We start from the raw sequence: 15,734 nt of genomic DNA, 5'->3' as shown, positions 1-15,734 counted from the left end.
ATCTCATAGTTTCCAGGTGGATATCCTATCTAATAAAGAGGGAATATGCTAATTGACCTTCACACTGTCGCAAAGATGGCGGTGCCCACAGCCAATAAGGAGGGAATATGCTAATTGACTGCCCTGCCTTCAAAGATGGTGGCGCCCACAACCAATAAGGAGGGAATATGCTAATTGACTGCCACGCCCTCAAAGATGGTGGTGCCCACAGCAACAAGATGGCAGCATCCAGTCCCCTCAGCCCTGCTGGGGTGGCAGGCATGGCAAGGCCTGCCTCCAGAGTCCCCCAGTCCCCTCAGCCCCCCAGCTGCCCAGGGCTGGCCTGAGGCACAGGCAAGCCTCGGATAGTGGCTGCCCAGCTGATGCCCAAGGTGTAGGCAAGCCTCAATGGCAGCTGCCCAGCCACCCAGGGCCGCCCAAGGCTCAGGTAACCAGGGCCAGCGGAGGCTTGTGCTGCTCGCAGTGGCAGCAGCAGAGGTGTGATGGGGGAAGCACCTTCCCCTGATCGCTGGGTTGCCTGCCGCCCCTGAGGGCTCCTGGACTGTGAGAGGGGGCAGGCCGGGCTGAGGGACCCCCCTTCAGTGCATTAATTTTCATGCACTGGGCCTCTAGTATGTAATGAGTATCCAAATCTTAATGTGTCCAACAAGCTCCTTAAATCTTAAATCTGTGATTCCTTCTCAGCTTTAGTAATAGGCAACTCTTGTTACTCAGGACAAAATAATACTTGATTGTTTTCTTTCCCACCCCACATGCAACACTATCAGCCATTTCGGAGGCACTGTTTCCAAAGTATCCAAAACTCAGAGCCCTTTTCATCACCTTTATCATCATCACTCTAGTCTGAATAACATGATGTCTTGTCTGTATTACCACAGTAACTACTCACTGGTCTCCCTTATTCCACTTTTGCTCCTACAGTCCACATCGGGCACAACTGCCAGAGGGATTCTTGTAAAAAAATGTCAGATCATGTCCCTCCTCTGGTCAAGTCCTTTTGATGGTTAATCTATACTTCCCATGGCTTAGAAACCCATGTCTGGTGGGGTCCCCCACCCAACTGACCTACTTACTACCACACCACAACTCTGTCATGTGTTCCATTCTAGTCTCACCTTTTTTCCTGTTCCTTAAACAAGCCAAGCATACTTCCCCTTTAGCACAATGGAACTTGCGGATCCCACTGCCTGGGATACAGTTTCCTCAGATGTACTCAGCTTCCACAGGTCTCTGCACAGATGGCAGCTTCTCAGAGAGAGTTTTCCCATCCGCTCTCATCTAAGAGAGCACCCCCTTCACCATTCATGTAACCACATGTTCCATTTCCCTACGTAATTGTTCTTTTTCAGTAAGTATCATCACTTGCCATATTATTTATTGTTTGTTTCTTTTCTTTCAATCCCACCAAAATATCCATGGAAGCACAGACCTCTAATGCTTTTTTTTTTTATACCTAGGGCAGTGTCAGGCATAAGTAGATGCTCAATAAATATCTGTGAAATGAACTAATTGTGATTTTTCTATGCAGAGGAAATAAATACAATAAGTTATAAAACTTTTCATCTCCTAGGTAACTTTCTAGAATGGGCAATTAAAATAAGAATTTGCAATTATTGAAGCAAAGATGTGAATTACTTATTTGTGTGTCCTCCTTTATGCTCTTCTGTAAAATGGGGACAATGATATCTTCCTAGTTTACTACAGAGGGTTGGTATGGGCACTAAATCAGACACTGTCTCAGAAACATTCCAGTTCTACCCAGTATTACAATATTCAGTCTTTATGGCATCTTGTGCATGAGAAATCCTTGTGTTCCACTGAATTTCAGATGCTTTGTTTTGCCTACATTTTTCTGACCAGTAAAATATTGGTTAACATAAACTTAGAAAAGTTTCATATTAGAAAACATTACTATTTGCTTTGTCCTATGAGCATTATTATACATAACCTAGATGAAAAATTTGAAAGCATGTATAATTCATAGATGCTAAAATCCTGGGAAAAATAGCTAATACACTGAATTACACTAGCTCAGAAACCAGAGATAAGATACTCTGTGAATTACTGGAGTGGAAGATGGGTCAGGAAGAGAGGTTTGCATTCCTTATATTTCCAGGTTTCTGAGCTAGCATAGAATTGAAACTATGTTTTCTTAACAAAACAAACAAGCAAAAAACACTCTCACAAACATTAGCGAATTTAGTGAAATTTAATAATGTTTTAAAGGGAGACAGGTGGAGAGGAGGAAGGGTTTCTATTGCAGCAAAATAAGTAAATTGGACGTGAGTTATTTCTGATTTTAAAATGTTCCTGGGCTACCACTGGCCCTTTAATCCATGTTGAATCCCTCCTCGTAAAACTCAATGGCCCTTCTCTCTTCTCCCTCCCCTCTCCAATCCCATCTCTCCTCTTCATTTCCCATCTCAGAATTGCCATCAAGAACTCCAGTTTTCCCCCACTCTTTTGTTTTGTTTTGTTAATCCTCACCGACGATATTTTTCCTTTGATTTTTGGAGAGAGTAGAAGGGAGAGGGAGAGACACATTGATGTGAGAGAGACACATTGATTGGTTGCCTCCCACATGCGCCCTGACCAGATCCAGGAATAGAGCCTGCAACTGAGGGACGTGCCCTTGACTGGAATTGAACCTGGGACCCTTCAGTCAGTGGACCAGTGCTCTATCCACTGAGACAAACTGGCTAGGGCTCTTCCCACTCTTGAAGGTCAGCTTTCCTCAGCTCTCAAATCTATCTCAGACCCATCATCACAAACCCCTACTTATCAAGGTGCTCAATAGAGTTGAAGGACCTGATTGTGGTGGAAATCACCATATTTAGAAAGAGTATTAGTATTAAAGAGCACTTATTGTTATTGTAAATGTTATTAGTTTAATTATTGTACAGTAGAAATGACTTTTTAAATTACAAAACATCTGAGGAAAGTTTTTGTCAAACCTGATACTCCAAGATTAAATAGAAAGAGGAGGCATAGCATAGTGATCTATAGGCAAGCTGACCTTGTCTCCAGCCTTGTTTCAACTTGATTGGCTGTGCAACTTTGGACTGGTTACTTAACTTCCCTGATTTTCCATGTTCTCATCTCAAAATGTGATTAAGAGCAATGTGTCCCTCATGGTGTTATTTAGGTTAAATTAAATAATGCATATAAGGCTCAGAACACACTCCTTGTCATGTGGTCACTGTCTGTGTTAGCCATCAAAATAATGTTTCCTTACTCAAAAATCTTTTAATTTTCTAACTCATAATAAAACTTTCAATGTCCACTGAAAATTTAGCTTGAAAGAGTTTGAAGAGTATACTGAGGAAATTTACCACCAATATTTTTCTTCTACCTATCATTTGCCAAACTGTCACTAAGATTTCTTGAAAATACACTTCAATGGTTTCTGTATTGAAGGGAATTTATTTGACTGGCAGAATGAGAGAGAAACTATTAGTAAATACATTTTGCCAATTTTACAACTCTCCCGGGTAGCATGATATCAAGACTTGATACTGTGATCCCAAATAACAAAGCTGAACTAGAAATTGTTTAATTTAATACCAATTTTCTTGTTGCTAAATCCCTATGCCAGCCTTTGACAAAACCCAGCCCCGTGCTGTCAGATGTGATAGCCACTATCACATGTGGCAATGTACACTGAAGTTAAAATGAATTTGAATGAAATAAAACTAAAATTTCAGGTACTTGGTTGGACCAGCCACACTTCTAGTGCAGAGATGCCACGTGGCCAGTGGCCCCTGTATGGGGGAATGTGCATACGAAGCCATTCCATCGTTGCCCACAATTCTATGGACACTGCTGCCTGAGAATCACGTGACTTGCATCCTTCTTGGTGTGGCGCCTTCAAAACTGCTTCCTCCTGGGTTATCACTCTAATGCCTGCTTTCTCTGAGGTTTTCCTGTCCTTTGTCTTAGATTATCAACCCATAGAAAGTCAGGTGTTGAGGTGCAAACAAGGAGAGATCCAGGGAAATGAATGGCTCACCTTGCATCCCCAAAGCAGTACTTTTCAGAGAGAGGTTCTAGGATGACTGCTCTCCTAATCAACTGGAATAGTTATTTAAATTGGAGATTCTTAGCCCCCACTTTAGATCTTCTGTCTGCTAAGAAGCAGCTTTCTCAGCCATTGTTATGGATGTTGAAGTCAGAGGACCATAGCTGAGAAGAACAACCACTATTGGTATCCAATTACCAAGAACCTTACAGTTGGATGTTAATTTGCACTGGAATGGAGAGCAATGGACAAAGGTACCAGAGGAGATATTTTTTGGGGAAGGTTTATTTTTGTTGCTCTTCAAGTTATATAATGGAAGACCATCTACATATAGGTTCATTGCAGACCAATCGACTAGCATGATTCAATGTGATAAAGCCCACATACATACTAAGAAAATTAAAAATTAACAACACACACAGAACTACTCTTGACATGAAGTATTATTTTTTAGTATTTTGAAATTATGTTCACTTTTTTAATGTTTTCATTTTATTTTGTTACTAGAAGCCCGGTGCACGAAATTCGTGCACGGCGGGGGGTTGTCCCTCAGCCCAGCCTGTACCCTCTCCAATCTGGGACTCCTGGAGGGATGTCCGACTGCCCGTTTAGGACCGATCCTGTACCCTCTCACAATCCAGGACTGCTGGCTCCCAACTGCTTGCCTGCCTGCCTTCCTGATTGCCCCTAACCGCTTCTGCCTGCCAGCCTGATCACCCCCTAACCACTCCGCTGCCAGCCTGGTTGATGCTTAACTGCTCCCCTGCCAGCCTGTTTGCCCCCAACTTCCCTCCTCTGCCAGCCTGGTCACCCCTAACTGCCCTCTCCTGCAGGGTTGATCACCTCCAACTGCCCTCCCTTGCAAGCCTGGTCCCTCTCAACTGCCCTCCCTTGAAGGCCTGGTCCCTCACAACTGCCCTCCCTTGCAGGCCGGGTGCCTCCCAACTGCCCTCTCCTGCTGGCCATCTTGTAGTGGCCATCTTGTGTCCACATGGGGGCAGGATCTTTGACTACATGGAGGCAGCTATATTGTGTGTTGCAGTGATGATCAATCTGTATATTACTCTCTTATTAGATAGGATAGAGGCCTGGTGCACGGGTGGGGGCCAGCTGGTTTGCCCTGAAGGGTGTCACAGATAAGGGTGGGGGTTCCCTTGGGGTGTGGGGCAGCCTGAGCGAGGGGCCTGTGGTGGTTTGCAGGCCGGCCACGCCTCCTGGCAACCCAAGGGGAGGCCCTGGTATCTGGAATTCATTTTCCTTCTACAATTGAAACTTTGTAGCCTGGGGCGGCAGCCATTTCTGGGGCGGCAGCCATTTCTGTGGCAGTTAATTCACCTTCTACAATTGAAACTTTGTAGCCTTAAGCGGGTGAGCCCGGCCAGGGTGTGCGAAAAGCTTTGCTTCCCCTGTTGCCGCCGGCAACCCTGGCCTGCTCTCTCAAGCTCCATTCTGCCACCATTTGTTTGAATTTGTTTACCTTCTATAATTGAAACTTTGTAGCTTGAGTGGAGGCTTAGGCCTACAACGGCTATGGAAAGCTTGGCTTGCTCTGTTACCTGGGAAACCTTGCTCTCTGTGACTGTAGCCATATTGGATTGGGGTTAATTTGCATACTCGCCCTGATTGGCTGGTGGGCTTGGCTTGGCTGGTGGGCATGGCTTATGTAGCGGAGTGATGGTTAATTTGCATATTACCATTTTATTAGAGAGGATGTCTATTGAGGTGTAACTGACAAAATTATTAGATATTTAAAGTGCAAAATATGATAGCTAGTTATATGTATACATTGTGAAAGGGGGAATCATGTTAACTTGGTATTTTGGTTTTATGTCATTTAAAAATTTCCTCTGCAGAAGTAAAATGAGTGAAAGAGGAAAAATGAGGAAAGCAAAGAAAAAATACACTTCTTAAGTAAAATTGAAAATTGTATCATGACTAGACAAAAAAGAAAAAAAAAATGTCAAAACCAGAAGCAAAACCAAATAGTGGAAAATCCTCTGGCAAGTGTTATTAAGGAAAAGAGAAAATATAATTAAATGATACTGAAATGAAGGAGAAAATATAAACACTGATACAGACAATATTCAGATGATTATAAGACAATCAGCTAAAAACACTTTAAGTCAAGTTTTGTTTTCCTAGTTATGCAGATTTATCACAAAGCCACACAAATTAAAGCAGGGCAATCTGCCACAAATCAACTGGAACAGTAGAGAACTTGGAAAGAAGCCTTCAAAGATGAACGGGCTTCTTATAGGATCAGTTGGAAATGGTTGGAACCTGGATTTGGAAGTGAATGCTAAGAGTCATGTTATTAAAACTGTGGCAATATTCCTGCCATTGTGACTCCATTGTTGAGCATTGACCTATGAACCAGGAGGTCACAGTTCCATTCCCAGTCAGGGCAAATGCCAGGCTGTGGTCTTGATCCCCAGTAGGGGGTGTGCAGGATGTACTGATCAATGATTCTCTCATCATTGAGGTTTTTCTCTCTCTCCACCTCTCGTCATCTCTCTGAAATCAATAAAAACGTATTTTAAAAAAAAACACACACACAAAAAAACGGACAAATCTGTTTACATTGAGAAAGTATATGTATAGAGGGAGTGAGTTCTGGGGTTGAACTCAAAAGAATGAACAAGAGCTTTCCAGAAATTAATACATGTTACAGAATCATCTTAGTTAATAAGGGTAGAGAAAGAGGAGTCCAAAATGTGGTAAGCTTAGGAGATGAACCTTGTGGCATGAAATCTAAGGAAAATTCAAGGGAGTATGCTTTCAATAGGATTAAATTCTACAGAGAGGAGTAAATTTAGTACTATTTGCTATGTGTAGTTTGGCAGTATATTTATTGGGGAAATTACATGATATCTATGGAATTAATTTTAAAACAATTTTTAGGATCAGCTTAGCTTGGTGCTATATTTTTTTCCATGAGTTAGATGCATTTTATATTCAGCAGCAGAAATTGAGCATTTTTTAAAAGTAAATCATACACAGAAATGACTTTTTCATGAAAAAAAATGAAGGATGTTCATATAGTTTAATACCAGGAGAATACAGTGAATGCAATTGCTTGTTTGCTCAAGACATCATTAAATAAGCTGTTGGTAGGCACAAAATATAAGAGACCCAAATGGAAATTTCAGAGCAGCTGGTGTGCTGACTTTTCTGGTGGGAAGTGCTCCTATTTTTTAAAAAAAATTAATCCTCACCTGAGGAGTGAGTATATTTTTTCCACTGATTCTTTTTTAGAGAGAGTGGAAGGGAGTGGGGAGGTGGAGAGAGAGAAAGAGAGAGAGAAACATCGATGTGCATCGATTGGTTGTCTCCCACATGGGCCCTGACCAGGGCTGGGTATTGGACCTGCAACCCAGGTACATGCCCTTGAATGGTAATTGAACCCAAAATCCTCCCCAAACCACTGGTGCGCAGGACAACACTCTAACCATTGAACAACACGGGCCAGGGCAGGAAGTACTCTTTAGGGTGACCATGGGAATATAGTATCTCTTGAATATGTGGGAACAATCTTAGAGGCTTTGAATAGAATGATATTATTACAAATAAAAGCATAACTGAAGAATCAGCACTAACTCATTTACAAGAATAAAGATTATTTTCATGTTTGTAAAACAACTTAAGATCATTTTAATTTTTAATCGTTTACAAGTTTAAATTATAATTCAAATTTTAAAATATTTGTTGAGACTAAGGAATGTGTCTTCTTATTCTATGTAAAGTATCTGTTCTATTCAAAAGAAAAAGAAATGCATAACCTTTTAAAAAATTTAATGGGAGTATAGTATATATGATGAAAGTGTGCAAAAGTGTGTGATGCAATTATTTTATTTTTTTCACAAACTAAGCACTCTGAGCTTCCTCCCAGTCCCTAAAGGTCAACACCATCTGCTTTCTACAACATTCTTTCCCCGCCTCTCTCTCTCTCTCTCTCTCTCTCTCTCTCTATATATATATATATATATATATATATATATATATACGCCTAAATGACTTTATTTATTTATTTTTAATTTAAAATCTTTATTGTTTAAAGCATTATATAAGTCTCCTTTTTCTCCCATTGACCTCTCCCTGGCTGCACCCACTCCCCAGCACATGCCCTCACCCCATCTGTGTCCATTGGTTATGCTCATATGCATGCATACAAGTCCTTTTACAATCTATATTTTTAAACACTAGATATCTGATTTTCTACAATGTAAATAAACAACAGTTCACTGAAGATGGTGCTTTTGTTGGTTCTCTTGTTTAGGCTATAACCTTATCCGGAACAGAGATCATGGCTTGGGCTCTGTTCAGCTTCTCCAGATGGGCCCAGTGCAGGGTTTGGGGCATGGTAGACACTCAGTCATTAAAATGACTAATGAAAATGGAAAGAATGGGAACGAGGAAAACCTGAGGACAGGGGGAGCCAGGAATTATTCCTCGTGATAAAGGTGTTTTGGTCTTGGTGACACTGAAGTCCCAACATATACCTGGACCAGTTCTCATTCTAAGCATGACTCGGTAGTGTAAAGGGGACAATAATTCTTCAGAGCTGCCAGTGGGTCTCAGAGGATAGGATATGAGAGAGGAGGGTTGATAACTGCCCCATTTCTGATTCTGTATGATGCCACCATGATTCTCTAATACAATCTGACATAAATCTCCAATTGTAAAAAATGCGGGCAAGTTTTTCCCCTTTCCTTCCTCAGGGAGGTTAAAATAGTCACCTTCCAGAGACCCCCAAGGAGATTATAGTTAAAGGAAATGAATCTTACTAGTAATATATTATCATTGATTATTCTACATACTAGAAGCCCAGTGCACGAAATTTGTGCACAGGGGTGTGTGTCCCTCAGCCCATCCTGCACCCTCTCCAATCTGGGACCCCTTGAGGGATGTCCAACTGCCTGGTAGGATCGGGCCTAAACGGGCAGTCGGATATCCCTCTCACAATCCAGGACTGCTCGCCTGCCTGCCTTTCTGATTGCCCCTAACTGCTTCTGCCTGCCAGCCTGATCACCCCCTAACCACTCCCCTGCCAGCCTGATTGATGCCTAACTTCTCCCCTGCCAGCCTGATTGCCCCTAACTGCCCTCCCCTGAAGGCCTGGGTCCCCTCCAATTGCCCTTCCCTGCAGGCCCAGTCGCCCCCAACTTCCCTCCCTTGCAGGCCTGATCCTTTCCAACTGCCCACCCCTGCTGGCCTGATTGCCCACAACTGCCCTCCCTTGCAGGCTTGCCCTACCCTGCTGGCCTGATTGCCTACAGCTACTCTCCCTTGCAGGCCTGGTCCCTCCCAACTGCCCTCCCCTACTGGCCATCTTGTGGCAGCCATCTTTGATCACATGGGGGCAGCCATCTTGTGTGTTGGAGTGACAATTTGCATATTACTCTTTTATTAGATAGGATAGACTAGACACCTGGTTCACGGTGGGGGCCGGCTGGTTTGCCCTGAAGGGTGTCCCAGATCAGGGTGGGGGTTCCCTTAGGGCATGGGGTGGCCTGGGTGAGGGGCTTATGGTGGTTTGCAGGCCAGCCATGCCCCCCAGCAACCCAAGCGGAGGCCCTGGTATCTGGGATTTATTTATCTTCTATAGTTGAAACTTTGTAGCCTTGAGCCGGAGGCCAGGCAGGCCAGGGCTGCGGGAAGCTTGGCTTCCTCCATCACCGGGGGCAACTCAAGCCTCCTGCTCTCTCCAGCTCCGTGGCTGCTGCCATTTTTGTTGGGATTTATTTATCTTCTATAATTGAAACTTTGTAGCCTTGAGCGGAGGCCAGGGTAGGCCAGGGCTGCAGGAAGCTTGGCTTCCTCCATTGCCGGGGAAACCCAAGCCTCCTGCTCGCTCCATGGCTGCAGCCATCTTGGTTGGGTTAATTTGCATACTCACTCCTGATTGGCTGGTGGGTGTGGCTTGTGGGCGTAGCAGAGGTATGGTCAATTTGCATGTTTCTCTTTTATTAGTGTAGATATCTTAGATTTCTCTCTCAATCTACTTACTGATAAATATTAGACACGTAAAATGAATACAAAAAGGAGTATAATCAGCTATAGATTTGACTGCAATGGATCACCTAAATATTGTTAACAATCTTGACTTTTCTTATTCTGCCATCGTACAAATGACATTTAATTCAGTAATACTAATAATAATTGAGATTAAATGAATGTGTACTATAAACCAGCCCTGAAATTTACAGAACTTAACCCACTTTAGCCTCACAATGACCACACCCAGATGCTGTGTTATCCTCATTTTGTGGAGATGAGGCTTCCCCTCTGGCTAGAGCCCCAAATCAAATGGGCCTGTGACTGGAAATCCAATCCAGGTCTGCCCACTCCAGAATTTGGGCTTCTACTACTAGAAGATAAGCCATATCTTATCAATTCTGATCCTTTGGGCTTTTACCTACCATTGGTACTTAATACTGTTTATTTATTTAATGACTAAGCAGGTATATTTTTAATTAGAAAACACAGCAGTGCGGGGGTTTGTCTCTAAAGTGCCGGCAGTCATTCACAGAGAGATTCCTCTATCACACCAGGAAGGGCAGCTGTGTGTGCAGAGGTGGAATCCAGAACTAGAACACAGAGTCCCAATGACCACCTTCACCTTAAAATGGAGTCCGAGGAGCATCTTGACAAATCTATACACAGATATGAGAGCACTTGAAATTCTGACCAATGTAGTTACTTCTTTGGGGTAAAGACATTGTCTCTGGAAGTTCCACTTATAAATAAAAGGTTATCTGTTAGTCTCCATTATTACTTTAACATGAATGAAATTAACAAATGATAAGAAACTGAACAAAGGGCACCATAGCAGTGAAAGGCTCCCTCCCAGCAAGGGTGTGTAGAGAGGTACATCAGTGGAGAGAGAGAGAGAGAGAGAGAGAGAGAGAGAGAGAGAGAGAGAGAGAGAGAAGACAGTAATTTCTCAGGCTCTGATTATCTCCCCACCCAGGGGGTTGAAAGCAGAGTGGTCCTCTTCTCTGTAAATAATGGAAGGAGAGTCCAAAGTAGCTTCCTAGTACTCTCTTAGGACGGAGTCGGGAACTGAGGTCAGGCTCTCTTCTCCAGAAAACCTTCCCCAGCCTCCCCATGGATTGTCATCCTCTTCAGCTTGTCACACGGAGCCCGTGTGGCCTACTTTCCAGCCTTGTCTCACACTTTACTCCCACTGTGGGTTTTCCCACAGCTTTGAACTTCTCCCAGTGCACCTTTGGGCATTTCTTCAAAGTGCAAGAGAACTATTTTGAAATGAATGCATATGTCTGTGTTCGCTCCATTTGCTAAACTACTAAAATTCCAGTAAAAAGGGTTTTGACTGCTATAATCTACAACTCTCCCATGTATAATTTTATTTTATTACTGGAGGCCCGTGCACGAATTCATGCACGGGTGGGGTCCAGCCAGCCCGCCCTGATTGGGGCGATCGGGGCTGGGCTGGCAGGGGGGAAGGGACATGGGAAGTTGGCTGGCTGGCCCTGCCCCCGATTGGGCCAATTGGCCAGCCGCAGTGCGAATCATAGCGACTGGTCATTCCGGTTGTTCTGGTTGCTTGGCTTTTATATATATAGATTTTAAAATATATTTTTATTGATTTTAGAGAGGAAGGAAGAGGGGGATATATAAACATCAATGATGAGAGAGAATCATTGATCGGCTGCCTCTGGCACACCCCACACTGGTGATTGAGCCTGCACCCTGGACATATGCCCTGACCGGAACTCCAACCATGACCTCCTGGTTCATAGATTGACACTCAACCACTGAACCATGCCGGCCAGGCTCCCATGTGTAATTTTAAATATGGTAAGACACCAAACAGGTGACAAGGAAGCAGATAGGAATAAAAATAAAACACACATGACGAAATAAACCTATTCATTTAAAATCTGGTAGCTTATTTCAGGGTATCTAGAAGAAATGTAATATGTTCAATTAAAATAATTGAGATATGTTATTCTGTACTTTAAAATAGCTGTCACCTTAATTATTTACCATTTTTATTCTCCCTTCAATAGTAAAAAGACAAATTTTATATAGCCAGATAGCTATTATAAAGCTAACCAGTTACCTTTGTCTTTCTTCATGCTTTTATATTAAGCCCTATAGACTAAGCACCTGGCTATAAATAAAACTATTGATGTTAAAAGGTCATAGCTGTGACCTTTCATATGTTTCTTCTCCACTGTATCTATATACTCTGTATACTTTACAGGAAGAGGAGATTCTTTATTTAAGAGAGCTTAAACTGTTCAAATTTGTAATGTACTGGGGATTTTGGAATGTCTAGGGGACTTAGTGGATAAAGAACTGACCTTTCATCTCTGAACCCAGACACAGCCCAACCTCAGATAAGCGAGAAAGTTCTGTGGCAGTTGGCTGTATGATAAACTGGTACTCTCCACTATCTTCCACCCAATTAAGCATTACTGGCAGATCTGGCCTCAAGAGGCACATGGGGTATAGAAATGGAATTACTTCTACTGCTAGAGAGGGTGTCTGAACCTTCAAGATAGGATTTTAAAGTTATAAATGGGAAGCGTTGGCCAAAGTAGCCTTTACAGATAGAAACCCATAAACCCAGGAGAGAGTTATCCCTTCCTTCCAACATCACATGCAAATTTGAGATACTGGAATACTTTCAAGATTCATACTTTCAGCTTTTTTTTTTGTAACATTAATTTTTTTTTCAATTACAGTTTGCATTTAATATTATTTTGTATTAGTTTCAGGTGCAGAGCATAGTGGTTAGACAATCATATTCTTCACAAAGTGTTCCCTATGATATTCCAGAACCCACCTGGCACCGTACATAGTCATTAGAGTATTATTGACTTCTATTACTTTGCAGGAAAGAAAGAACTTGATGTAGTAGGTAGTAGCACTTGTGTGTAGTGCTATTAGCATGCAATACCATTTGCTATAAAAGCTAACTTAATATCCACAGCAAGGTATGGACTAGAATTACTAAAATCTATCCTATAGAATAAAAGCCTAATATGTTAAGTGTCTGGTCGACCAGTTGGCCGTTCAAACAATCAAAGCATAATATGCTAATGATATGCTAAGGCCTATCATCAACTGCTCGCTATGACATGCACTGACCACCAGGGGGCAGATGCTCTGACCAGTAGGTTAGCTTGCTGCTAGGATCCAGCCAATCGGGAGTGAGTGAGATGGGCCAGACACGCTCTGGAGCCCTCCCTGGTCCCTCCCTGGCTGGCCAACCTCCCTGGCCCCAATTGTGCACCGGCTGGGTCCCTCAGCCTGACCTGCACCCTCTCGCAATCTGGGACCCCTCTGGGGATGTCGGAGAGCTGTTTTTGGCCCAATCCTGCAGGCCAGGCCAAGGGACCCCACTGGTGCACGAATTTGTGCACTGGGCCTCTAGTATATATATATATATATAAGGCTAAATATGCAAAGTGTTCCTTCGGGAGTTCGACCAGGAGACTGTGAGTTCGATTGCTCGCTATGACTTGTGCTGATCACCAGGGGGTGGTGCGGAACGAAGTAAGGCCCCAGTCAGCAGCCTGCAACCGGGGAAAGAAGGCCCTGGCTGGCAGCCGGAAGGCCCCAATAGGCCCTGATCGCCAGCCAGGCCTAGAGACCCTACTCATGCACGAATTTCATGCACTGGGCCTCTAGTATTAAATACACTGAGTGGCCAGATTATTATGACCACCTGACGTTTGTAGGCAAATTAGCCATACACTGCATCATATGGGATATGGAAGCCAAGGCCTCTTCGAACACCTTTCTGTCTGCAATTACCAAGATAAAACGTCTCCAATCTGCACAGGAACACAAGGATTGGACAGTCGAGCATTGGAAAAATGTCATGTGGTCCAATGAATCATGTTTCCAGTTGCATCATGCAGATGACAGAGTGAGAATTTCGTGGAAACAGCATGAAAACATGCACCCCACATGCATGAGTACAACCCTCTAAGTTGGTGGGGGCAGTGTTATGGTTTGGGGCATGTTTTCCTGGCATGATTTGGGCCCTTTAATTCGTGTGGAACAACATCTGAATAGCACAACATACCTAAGTATTGTTGCTGATCAAGTTCATCCTATCATGTTGATGGCGTATCCCAATGGAGATGGCTTCTTCCAACAAGACAATGCGCCATGCCACGGTGCTCGTATTGTGTAGGAGTGGTTTCAAGAACATGAGGAAGACTTTACCTTGTTTAGGTGGCCCCCACAATCACCAGATCTCAATCCAATTGAGCATCTGTGGGACAAAGTTAAAAGAGCCATCAGGCAGCTGGTTCCACAACCATCAAATCTCACAGAACTGGACAGTGCTATTCATCAGGCATGGAGTCAGATTCCTCGCATCACCTTTCAACATCTCATAAAGTCAATGCCAAGAAGAATTGCCACAGTATTGAAGGCAAAATGTGGCCCAACGAAGTACTGATGGGGTGGTCATAATAATCTGGCCACTCAGTGTAATGCACAAATCCCTGCATTTTACTTTGGAGTATGTGATATGAAGCTAAGACAAGTTTTCATTTTATTATTTAAAATTTACTTCCCTAACATGAAAATGAATTCCCTTTTCAAGTAAACATTGGGAATAATTAAAAGAACATGTTAGATTCTTAAGGATGTGGTTGCTGTTTTTTACATCTTTTGATTTTTCAATATACAACCCACCAATGCACAGTAGGGGCTCACTATCTACTTTATGATGAATGAATGACTAATGATGGAATAATGAGATATTATTGCCTGTGCGGAGTCCCTTGTAAGTTAAAAAAAATGTTTACATTTTGCAGTAATAATGAGGGAGGGGAAGTTAAATGATTCCTATAAAATATTCAAAAAATCTAAAATTTCAACAATGAAAGGTATCAAGTTTGACTTGAGAAGAGCCTTTAATAGAAGTTAATATAGTGATTAAGCATCTTTATTATTCTCCTTAAGTAGTGCTTTTGTTTACATGCTACTTTTTAAAATTAACAAAATAAAAATAAGTAATTTTTTCCTGAGGCTATATGACATACAAGAAAAGTGATTTAAAAACCCCCACTTTGATTGAATTACATGTTATTTTTATTTACTTAAAATTTTTTTCTATATTTTTGCAAGCATTATACAATAAACATTGTTTTAAACCTGGAGATAACCTCTAAAACTAATACTGCTCCCGAAATTCTCTCATTACAATGTTCTCTTTAGCCATCATTCATGTTCAGAAAACTAACATTTCACTCTGTAAATCTGAAAATCAGTAAGTCCTTTGGAATTAGAGGGAGAATACTTGAAAACTTTTATGTCATGAGTAATTTGATTTGAAAGTTGAGTGAAGGTGAACTCAATAAAGGTGAAGAAGAGTTCAAATTCAAGAGCAGCAGGATCAGAGTGGCTGGAAGGAAACAGAACTTGAAAATACTTGAGGGAAACTGAGCTGAGTGGTTCAAAAGAAAAGTGAACAAGCCTATTTGATCTATGTACACAGATGATCTGGATACTTGATACTATTTGGTCTGACCAACATTGTTAAAGTTAACCAAATCAATAATCAATGGTTCTTCAGTGATGACATGAAATGTAAATGGCATAAAAATTTAGCTAAATAGAATAACAATCTGAAGAAAAGAAGTAAAATCTAAGAGACAGAAGGGATTAAACAAAAATATATATATATGACACATAGACATGGACAACAGTATGGTAATAGCCAGAG

At 42.3% G+C, this 15,734-nt stretch overlaps 1 protein-coding gene across 2 annotated transcripts in view; it reads right to left on the bottom strand.

The window, feature by feature from the left end:
- Positions 1–15,734, bottom strand: part of ZFHX4 (zinc finger homeobox 4) — a 365,425-nt gene that overhangs the window by 244,047 nt on the left and 105,644 nt on the right. The window contains exon 2 of one of the 2 annotated variants that reach the window (XM_079796736.1): positions 14,082–14,273. The exons of the other annotated variant lie outside the window; for it this stretch is intronic. The gene's annotated coding sequence lies outside the window, so the exon portion shown is untranslated. The remainder of the gene's footprint in view (positions 1–14,081; positions 14,274–15,734) is intronic. 2 annotated transcript variants of the gene reach the window in all.

This window comes from Cnephaeus nilssonii (assembly GCF_951640355.1).
Source record: "Cnephaeus nilssonii genome assembly, chromosome: 18".
In the NCBI taxonomy this organism is placed as follows: domain Eukaryota; kingdom Metazoa; phylum Chordata; class Mammalia; order Chiroptera; family Vespertilionidae; genus Cnephaeus; species Cnephaeus nilssonii.
The sequence above is the reverse complement of the archived record's forward strand: the minus strand, read 5'-3'. Positions and strand labels throughout refer to the sequence as shown.